This window comes from Candoia aspera, chromosome 3, assembly GCF_035149785.1.
Source record: "Candoia aspera isolate rCanAsp1 chromosome 3, rCanAsp1.hap2, whole genome shotgun sequence".
NCBI classification, from domain to species: domain Eukaryota; kingdom Metazoa; phylum Chordata; class Lepidosauria; order Squamata; family Boidae; genus Candoia; species Candoia aspera.
Window position 1 is genome coordinate 72,273,222 of NC_086155.1, and position 8,331 is coordinate 72,281,552.

An 8,331-nucleotide genomic window follows, 5' to 3' on the forward strand; every position below is an offset into this window, starting at 1 on the left:
ACAGCGTTCCCATGATGATAAACTTGCTGGGCGTTTTGGTTTTGTTAAAACATTGCATTTGGTTCGTCCTCAATTCTGGTGGCCTACCTTGAGACGCGATGTAGAAGACTATGTGGCTTCCTGTCCTGTTTGTGCAACGTCAAAACATAAGGGGGGGAAACCACAGGGGCTTCTGCAGCCAGTGGCCAGCCCGTCCCATCCCTGGGACGAGATTTCTATGGATTTTATTGTGGATCTTCCTCCCAGTCAGAAGAAAACTGTCATTTGGGTTGTAAAAGATTTTTTTTCCAAACAAGCCCATTTCATTCCATGTGCGTCCATCCCGTTGGCCCTGCAATTGGCACGCCTATTTCTCATCCACATCTACCGTCTCCACGGTAGCCCCTCCCGTTTGGTCAGCGACCGCGGGACACAGTTTACTTTCCAGTTTTGGAAATCATTTTTAAAATTGATTGGCACCAAACAGGCGCTGTCCACCTCGTCCCATCCTGAGACTGATGGATCTACTGAGATTTTAAATTCCACCCTCGAACAATTTCTTACAGCATACATTAACTACCATCAGGACAATTGGGTGGAGTTACTGCCTTTTGCTGAAGTGGCTTACAACAATGCTGTCCATCAGAGTACCGGGCAAACCCCTTTTCGTGTGGTTTCTGGTCACGACTTTGTTCTCATCCCTGAACTGCCACAACCCCCTTCCCAAACATGTTCTGCCTCTGACTGGGCTGTTAAGCTTGCTGATTCCTGGCCGGTGATTCAACAGGCTTTGGCTGATGCCCAGGCTGCTTACAAGTTTCAAGCCGATAAGCATAGTTCCTTGCAACACGACTTCAAGATTGGGGATCAGGTGTATCTATCTACCAAATTCATCAAGTCACCACAACCCTCTAAAAAACTTGCTCCCAAGTTCATTGGTCCTTTCCCTATTGTTGGTCTTATCAATCCAGTTACTGTTAAGTTGGACCTGCCTCACAATTTGAAATGCTTGCACCCTGTTTTCCATTGCAGCTTGCTCAAGCCAATCCACCACTCCTCCCGCTGGCATCCCCAACCTCCTCCTCCTGCTCCGATCATGATTGACGGCCAACAGCACTTTGAGGTCAAGGAGGTCGTTGATTCTCGCAAGCTTCACGGCACCCTCCAGTATCTGGTCCGATGGAAACTTTCCTCATCCTGAATGGGTGCCTGCTCGCCACGTTAATGCTCCTGATTTAGTTTGCCGTTTCCACTTGGCTTACCCTTTGAAGCCTGCTGCTTAGTGTTTTCTTTCTTTTTTGGGGGCAGTATGTCATGTTCACTTTCAATGTGCACTGTACATTGTAACGTTTCACATGCCATGGCGCTGACATGCATTTCTGTTTGGGAGGGAGCTGCTGTGAAACCTTGTACCAAGCTCTGTATCTATGTTCATTACAATGGAATGTGTTTTGGTTACGTGCTCTGTTCAAGGACTTTTCCCGCAGACCATCAGAAGCCGTTAGGAGCACCTGAGATTGTGAACTTGGGAAGATTCTATGGGGGGAGGGATCTCATGTGCACCAAGGGTTTTTAGTTTGCATTTGGCGCGCTTTTATCATTCTCAGCTTTCTTTGTGATCCTGCATACTATTCTTTAATAAATCAGATATCTTTGTATTCCTGCTCATGAGTCTGAGAATGTTTTAGAATAGGCAAGCATTACAGGCAAGCATTCAAGATGCTATTATTACGCTCTACCACAATAGAGTTCTAGTAGTCCTTGTGGAGTCTAGTTCCTCACCTGGCCTGTCTTGAAGGGCTGAGAGATAGGAATCAAATAATATATAAATTAATCTTTACATCAGGGATAAGGAGTTTATAAGGCTGGTGTAGCTATGGAGAAGGTAAGTTTCCTGGTCCCCACTCTTAGCTTCATGGGGCTGGTGATACATATCATGCTTTCATGATTTGAATGTGTAGAACATGCTGGTAGTATCTTGAGCATATGGTTGCAAAGATGGCCAAGACCCAAGCCCTAAAGGATTTTATAGGTGATAACCAGAACTTTGGATTGTATCTGGAAACCTATAGGCAACCATTGCAGTGACCAATGAAGAGATGTTAATTCTGATTCATCAGCTTTTGTCTGTCAGCACATAGCTGTTGCATTCTGTATCAGTTGGCATTTCCAAGTAGTCTTCAATGGCAGACCCAATTGGAGTAGTCTAGACAAGGGGTGATGACGTCTGAAATGATTGTAGCCAGAAAGAAGATAACAAGAAAGTCTGCATCTGATGCCCCAGTGGAAACAGGCAAAGTTACTCTGGGCCACAGCTTCCGCATGCTGTTCCAGCAGGAGCTGTGAGTTCAAGAGAAACCCAGATCATGGACCTGCTCTTCGGGGGAGAATGTCCCTGAAGGCGCAGGTTCATGACTTGAGGGCCCTCCTGGACGCTCAGCTATTGCTAGATAAGCAGGTGATGGCTGTGGCTAGGGGGCTTTTGCCCAGCTCCAGCTGGTACAGCCCTACCTGGAGTGAGAGGACCATATAACAATAGCTCATGCTTTACCACTATTTGCCTGGATTACTGCAATGCAGCTGTACATGGGCTGCCTTTGAGAAACATTTGGAAGCTTCAATCAGTCCAGCATGTAGCAGCCCATTATTAAAAGGAATACTGTGGTTCAGGCTCTGCACCTGCTCTCTATTACCTTCCAAGTGCAATTTAAGGCATTTGTGGCTTTTAAAGTCCTATAGAATTTGGCACTGGAGTATTTGTAGGACTGTCTTCTCAGCCCAGTTTTAATTCCCCAGGGATGCTGGGAGCATATGTTTGTCACCCTCTACTTTGTGTTAAGGAGAATGGAGTTTATAGGTATGGCTTTTCTGTGTGCCTACACTTTGGAATACCTCCATCCAGAAATTCAACCTGCCTCCATGTATTGGCTTTCTCTAAGCTATCACATATTGAGTTATTCTGGAAAGTCTTTGGGGAGCAGCTGACTTCATTAGTTGGCTGATGGATCATTGTGTGGTTACTTGTTTTTGAGTAATTGTTTTTATATTCTTTTACCATGGATTTTTTATTTTGTCTCTAGTGATGTATGTGAATCACTGAGACTCATGCAGTACAAATAAATACCTTTGGAATAAAGTTCTGAGTATGTATGCATTGGACTCCCATATACAGATAAACTTGTTAATATAAAAATGATCGGGGTTTGCCTAAAATACTTCTGTCCCTAACTTCTTAAAGCCTCTTCACCCAGGCCTTTGAAGACAATGACTGATGCCCCTTTTTCCTTTCTGTTCTCTGGGGTTTTTTTTTTTTTGCCATCGTTGTTCTTTTGTCTTGCGCTCTTTCTGTGTTTTCTGTATTCTTTGTTTTTAAATGTTTTAACAATTGTAAACTCGCTGGTAGTTTGGCAGCATATAAATTTAATACATTATTATTATTATGCTGAAATGTCTAGCCAAAATTGTAATACAATATTGCATATCCTGTTATTATATTGAGTTCAGATGAGATGAAAGCTTCAGTTTCATGAGTTATACAAACAATAGAAGAATAGCTGAGATTGTTGCTGCTTGATATATACACATGTGTGTCTGTGTGTGTGTATACACACATACATACATACATATATATAAATATAAAACAGTACTGGGAGAATAATAAGTAGCACAGAAAACATTTTACATTTGTAGTTGTGAAACCTCATTTCAACAGCACTAGAACTTTTTAATTCTGAACCTCTGAAAAAATAAAAAGTATTCAGCTACACATTGCTAAATGCCTCTTTTCAAGACTCACCACAAACAGTTCTAATACACAGATCAGGGAAATAGTTTTATATCTATTTATCTGATAAGGCTATGCAATAATCTGGATTTGAAGGAAACATGCATGTACCATCTATCTCAAACACATCTTTCTCTCCAAGGCAACTGGGCAATTTCAGGAAAACTGATAGCTGCTTTTGGCTAGTCCACTGATGTTCTGGTGATTTTTAAATTTAATTAGATTTGTATGCTGCTAATTCCTGGAGGCTCTAAGTTGCTTAGGATGCCAAGTATAGAGTTAAAAAGATCACATCATTTAGTCACTCAAATAGGGACCCAGCTTATAGTTGGGGCTGGAGAGTCTTAATAACTCCTAGATGATCTCTTCTTGATGCCAAATTCCTGTTGCCAGAATATGTTATGGATATGATCAGAGGATGCCTTTTTGTATGGGTAGATTCTCTTTGTCTAAGATCCCCCAATTAATGACAAATCTCGATAAAATAGTTAAGAGCAGAGACATCACACTGACGACAAAGGCCCGCATAGTTAAAGCAATGGTGTTCCCCGTACTAACATATGGCTGCGAGAGCTGGACCATAAGGAAGGCTGAGAGAAGGAAGATCGATGCTTTTGAACTGTGGTGTTGGAGGAAAATTCTGAGAGTGCCTTGGACTGCAAGAAGATCAAACCAGTCCATCCTCCAGGAAATAAAGCCAGACTGCTCACTTGAGGGAATGGTATTAAAGGCAAAAATGAAATACTTTGGCCACATAATGAGAAGACAGGACAGCCTGGAGAAGATGTTGATGCTAGGGAGAGTGGAAGGCAAAAGGAAGAGGGGCCGACCAAGGGCAAGGTGGATGGATGATATTCTAGAGGTGACGGACTTGTCCCTGGGGGAGCTGGGTGTGTTGACGACCGACAGGAAGCTCTGGGTGGGCTGGTCCATGAAGTCACGAAGAGTCGGAAGCGACTAAACGAATAAACAAAAAAACTGTTATTCCAGATTTCTTGGCCTCTTCACCAATGCGAAGATATTTTTTTAATGCCTATTTGAAGCTTCCTTTCCATACCAACTATAACCAAGCAGCCACAGCTGTTTTCGGCTCACTACAAGTAGGCTACTGACCTACCTAGTTACAGTACAACTATACTCACTCAGAGGTTATTTAATACACAATTAAAATGTAGCCCTTCACATACTTTATGGACTAGATCCAGCATATTTGAGGTAATGGCATTTCCCTTCTGTTGATTCCTGCATCTTTGAGATCTAAAGATGAAAGCCAAGCTGGAGGCAAGTGCCAGATTTTTCAGTGGCTGTTGCCAAGGTCTGGGGTCAATAATTAACCATGCTGTGACAGATCCAAGGGACTGCCCTCTGGAAAATGCTGTCAAAAACCATCCTCAGGCAAGCCACTTAAAATTACAATTTTTCTGTAATTCCATTTTTAATTTGTCTCTGTTATATCTTTATCACTGCAGTTTTATTACTTAATAAAACAATAATGCTTGCACAAAAGTCAGTCCCATTGATCCAATGAAGTTTACTCCCAAATAAGCAGATATAATTAATTATAACCAACTTTGATAACAGTGGTTGAAAAATGAGTTATAAATTTGTCTCATCATCATCTTGATCCAGGTCTTCAAAACGAATGCTGCAATCCTAGAATATACAGTATATCAACTCAGGAGCCCCACTGATTTCAGTGGGATTTACTCCTAGGTATGACTAATATTGCAGCCTATCTTGCCAGCTGTTTTATCCATCTCCAAGTTTAATCATACGTGGGGGTGGGCATTATCTTTTGCATGCAGAGAATAGTAACAGCTGCACTACTTGTAATCCTAAAGAGGCTTCATAGGGGCTCTAGGAAAATTAATTATTTCTAAGCAGATTTAGAATGGTTTTGTACAACTCCAGTCATAATGCAAACAAATCTCCACATAGGTTTTATTGAAGTTAATAGGACTTACATCTGGCAATATTGCCTAAGTAGGCTTACAAATGATGTCCACCAGTGTTTTTATTGCTTTTATTCCTGTGCCTTTAGCAGCAGATAATATTGCTGAAAAAAGTAACATGCTGATTTGTGCAGATCAGCCTATTATTAGCACACGAAAAGGACAGGGTTTAATTCCTGGTTGGTAAGTTTGTTGCTAGGTAGCCAACAATACATTTACTAAGTGGGTGGGAGATGACACACTATTTCTTTCAGATTATTAGATCTGGAAATGTATGCCTAAAGGAAATGTGAATAGAGAATTTCAATACATGACATACACATGCAGGTTTCTAAAAGCATTTTAATGGGTCAACAACCTGCCCGTGTTCTGTTAAATACAAACTATGGTTCAAGGTCTGATAGAATATTTGGTGACCCTAAATCAAATTACACAAGGCAAATCCATCCTGTTGTGCAAGAAGAAGAAACTGCCAACCATCCATGAAGGACATTGTTATTGTGCCAAATTGTGAGAAAACCATCACATTTTGCAGCTGGGATCTGGAGAAGGAAAAGTGGTAGCACATTTAATTCTCATCCTTTGGACAATAGAGATGACCTTACCTATTAGGTACACACTATCCCAACAGGACACCTTCTTAAAATACCACTTGTGAACTGGAGATACTCATATGCACCATTATATTGAAATCAATAAGAAATTCACACCAATCAGTATTTATTTATTTTCTATCCCAACTTTATTATTTTTATAAATCACTGAAGGCAGTGAACATACCTAATACTCCTTCCTTCTCCTATTTTCCCCACAACAACAACCCTGTGAGGTGAGTTGGGCTGAAACAGAGTGACTGGCCCAAGGACTGGCTCCTGGTTTCTAGCCTGTTGCCACAACCACTAGACCAATAACAGGTTTAGCAAAAATCCCTGAGCGCTACATTCTGGAAATAGCCATCAACTGCAAAACCGGCTCTCAGTATATGTTCCAAGGAGCCACAATTTGGTCTGTGTCTTGCAGTGAAGTAGAAGGGGTATCAGTTATTTTATAAAGGTGAGTCCAATATTTAAAAATCATTGTTGCCAGTGGTGGTTTATTTCTGATATAAAATAAGAGCAATATTCCTTGATACTGTTAAGGACCAAAGCAGATATAAAACCTTAATGCCAAGCCTCATTTCAGGGCAAAGTGTCCGTGGCTACTTGTTTCTTTAAAAACAAACAAACAAAAAAAAACACAAGTATTTGCACAATAATGTCCCATCAGTTTTGGCACTAAAATTATGGAAGATACTGAACTGTTTATGGACTTTCAGGTTCCATGGCATCATAAACAAAATGCAAAAGTAGTTTTACTACCATTTCATGAAGTTTAATATAATTAGGCTTATCTATATTCAACACATCGTGCACATTAAAAACTCAGGGAATTGTAAAAATGTAATGGAGGGAGTGATTTTCTAGGATCATGGTATATCTTACTCAGCTATCAGGAGGAAAATTGTCCTGCATTACAGTTTACAATAGGAAAATGCTCTCATTGACTCCAATGGGATTTCAGAACAGAAAAAGTCCAAGTTGCAGTGTGGGGGTGCTTTTCCTTAGAACTGTAATTGGGGAGAGAAAAATTAAAGCTCCCGTCTCCATATGCTGGAATGTCCTATGCATCATTAAATGTTTAAAGTCCCCTAACATCAATGCATTTAATACAATTAAACTAACATATACATTATACATATGCTTATGCTCTTAGCGCAGGCTCAGACTCTGTCTGGGCACTGGGCAGGCTGAGCAGCATCCTCTTTTAAGACCCCAGATGGGCTTTCCTGGCAATAGCACTGGTATAGTCTGTGGCCTTGCCTTCTAACTGGCATTTGCTTCCAGGGGGTTTCCTAGGCAACCCTGGTTGCTCTGAGATGGAGTAGCAGCTCATTAGTTGTTCTCACATGCTGATTAGTGGAAGGGGAGCTGCAGCACCCACTATTCTTGGGGATGGCTAATATGGAGATGCTTAGGGAAGGCAGGCAAGGGGTCAGCCCCAAAGGGGTTTTCCTGGGGGCCTATTCAGATCTGAAGGTAACGGCGTTCCGTGTCGTCATGCTGGCCACATGACCCGGAAAAGTGTCTCCGGACAACGCCGGCTCTAAGGCTTAGAAATGGAGATGAGCACCGGCCCCTAGAGTCAGACACGACTGGACTTTACGTCAAGGGAAACCTTTACCTTTACCTTACTAGATGCTGACACCAGGTTTGCTACATTTAACATCCTTCATAGCTGAGAATGCAGTGCCTTAACTTCCAGCTGCATCCTGTAATCCCTTGCCTAACTTGGTAGTTCCAGTCCTCCAACTAATATGTTTCCCAGATCATTCAGGGAATACAAAGCAGGAGATAAAGCCCTTCAGCATAGAAACCTCAACATTCTCCTTTGTTCAGCCTTCCCGATTTAAGGCTGCAACATCCGTCTTGTCAGCCAATAGCTGGGGAGGACAGGAGTCGTAGCTTTATTAATTCACAGACTTCTGGAATGGAATGCGGTCGCTTTTCGCCACGGCAGCCATCCATCCCAGCCCTTTCATGACCATTATTAATTCAGAGACCCACGACCATCAGGAAG